Genomic DNA, 3,134 nt, shown 5'->3' on the forward strand with positions numbered 1-3,134 from the left:
GCCAGGGTACCTTTTTGACTAGGCTTATATAGGCACTAGGGCAAATAGCCTAGTACGTACCTATGAACAAACACACACACACACACACACACACACACACACACACACACACACACACACACACACACACACACACACACACACACACACACACACTTTCAGTATATCCAAATGTTTTGGCATTAGAATTCCAAACCCACACAAGATCATCTTTACTTCAACATTTGCAGCACTTGATGATAAGTTATTTTGTTGAATTTCCCAACCCTGACAATTCAATGGATTGACCTGTACCCACTTTAACATAGTGCTATGGTTCTCAACCTGTAATATGTCAAAATGCTTTAAAACTGAAGTTACATGGTGTAAATAGCACTAACATAAGTAGGGTAATATTGTAAATAGTATTATATAGACAGGTTTTCCACTAAATTCCCAGTTGCCTCCAACACTATCTGGTTAAATGACTTGCTCAAGGTCACACAGTAGGCAAATGAGGGCTGAGGGAATCAAACCTCAGAAACTACATCTTACAGCCTTAACTCACTACACCAACTGCCAGACGAAAAAAAATAACACTTCACGAATTTGAACACCTTCCTTGCACTGGGGCCATGTTAACCTCTGTACTATTCCAATTTTAGTATATATACTACCAAAGCAAGCACAAAAGAAAAAGCATCTCCAGATTTCTTTAAATCTTTCATCATTTATACTGAATCATCACAGGCAGGCCTAGCAGTAGTGCTTTCACACGTCTTTGGGAGGAAAGAACTCCATATATGTTTTTTTTAGGTTGAAACCTAATTAAATCAGATACCAGCTATTCCACTTTTTGAGAGGGAATAGATAATTGGCAATCAAGTGGGCAGTCTTGTCACTGAAGCATCATCTTCTTGGTAGGGACTTTAAACTGGTCACAAACCTTGCTCCACAATGTGGCTGTATGACCAACAGGATGGGAACTCTAAACTCTGTAGGGGCAGCTCTGTTTATAACCATGTAAGTGTACTGTAAGATATTGATCAAGCTCGGCCCAGTAGGGCTCACAGCCCATTTAGTGGGCCTAAAATCAAGTGTTTAAAGGAGGGGGTGTCAAATGTAACATTATGTAGTATTTCTTTCTCTTTGATGTGCCAATATGTTGCAACACTGAAGTAAATAGTATTGCTTCTTTAAGACAGACTGCTACATTTTTCTATTAGCTAGAGAGGCTTCCCACAAGAATTATTTTTAGTGAGCAATTATTCTATAAACTGGTATATAAAAGGAGGGCTAAGACCCTGTTATTCAGAGAAGTTGGCCACTCAGTGCATGGGGAGTTTGTGCCCAGAACAGCAGTTCTTGAGAGTATACTGTAGCAATGTAGAAGACATTCCAGAGTAATTTGAAGAAGCCTAGACATTTTCCACTAGTAATCCAGAAAGAAGGAAAGTGGTTGAAAGCATCTGTGGACTCTGTTAAAACTGGAATAAGAGTCTCTTCATGTGGAATCAACAGAAAATGCCCTTTATTTAGTTTGTGTTGCTTTATTTTCTGTTACATATACATACAAAGATATATGAATATAAACGGAGAATATATATATATATATATATATATATATATATATATATATATATATATATATATATATATATATATATATATATATATATATATATATATATAGTCTGCACCACTATGTCACCTTGTTTCTGACACATTTTCTGAATATATATATATATATATATATATATATATATATATATATATATATATATATATATATATATCTATAGGATCCATATAGATGCTTGACTGCATCTTTCACCGAATCCTAATTTGGTGAGCATAATTGCGCAAAAGTGCTGTTTACTGAAGCAGCACTTTCGCGTAACTATGCTTGTTGTTCTGGTTGTACAGTGTGGTAAGGGAAAATTTCCTTTTCCTCACTGTAGTGTGACCTCGGAGTGAGAATATTAAAGTGGGGGGGGGGTGTGCAGGGGGGATTTAGTGTATTTTTTTAACATACTTTAATGAAAGCGCTTTTTCGATGAAAGCGCGTTCGTTAAAGTGTGTTCAGTGGTTTTGGATTCGGGCTTTTGAACTTTTGTTCAAAAGTCCTATATATATATATATATATATATATATATATATATATCTAAAACAGCATAGCTCCTTGTATTGAGGCACAATAGTTTTCCAACCTTAGTGAGGTAAGAGATGTCTCACTCCCATAAGGAAAAGAAATAGACCACACAGAAAAGTGGTACTTGTGAACAACAAAGCTGATGGCTGAGAATCAGAGTAATCAAGCAATTATAACTTGTTTACAAATCAAAACTTCTTTATTGAAAAACAGATGAGTGCTTTCACCTTGGAAAGAGCTTTGTCAGATCTAAATCCAGTTTACATGACATGCAGTACCTATCTGCTTTAACACAGATTGTTGTCAATTCACTCGAGCTGTGGTCATAAATGTATGTCATAGGCTGTTTATACAAGCTACAGTAGGATAAGTCTCATCTTTCATACCTGTTCTGCATATCTACTCCTATTGGTAGCTAACAGGTTATAGCTGTATTCCTATTCTGTTGGGCTACTGCCTAATTGATAAAACCACTTTATATAAATCTTGCCCCTGCTATGTGTAATTATTAGTATATCATTATATCTGTGATATGATAAGTAGATGCTATTTGCCATATTTAGATGGGGCAACAGTTATTAAAAACATGTGACAAGCAGTCAAATTAAAATCCTTAAGTATTATACTATAGTAATCATAACTGTAGCTAGTCAGGACAATTTGGCTGATCTGTGACTGGGAGAACCGACATTGTATCCTTTATACTAGGTAGCATACCATCTTTTCAATGACAGGATGAATATATCAATTACAGTAGAGAGCCGATTATCCAAACTAATTGCCACCTAGGGTACTTCGGATAATCAAACATATAATTGAACCGGATAAAAACTTCTAAAATGTTATTTATTTCTGCAAACAGGAATACAGTTTTCAATCATTCAGTGATTTCAGTGGATGATAAAGAATATTTTTTCAAATATGAGCTGGCTGCAAGCTCAAAAAACATGCTCAAGCGAATATGTATAAATATTCAGGCTTTATGATTTTTCCTACCCAAAAA

At 35.4% G+C, this 3,134-nt stretch overlaps 1 non-coding gene across 1 annotated transcript; it reads right to left on the reverse strand.

The window, feature by feature from the left end:
- Positions 1-564: 564 nt before the first annotated feature.
- Positions 565-668, reverse strand: LOC122791096. The gene has a single exon (XR_006363072.1). It is a non-coding gene; the product is annotated as a U6 spliceosomal RNA (small nuclear RNA).
- Between the last annotated feature and the right edge of the window lie 2,466 nt (positions 669-3,134).

The sequence above is a fragment of the Protopterus annectens genome, chromosome 16.part0 (assembly GCF_019279795.1).
Source record: "Protopterus annectens isolate FY-2018-M chromosome 16.part0, PAN1.0, whole genome shotgun sequence".
Lineage (NCBI taxonomy): Eukaryota > Metazoa > Chordata > Ceratodontiformes > Protopteridae > Protopterus > Protopterus annectens.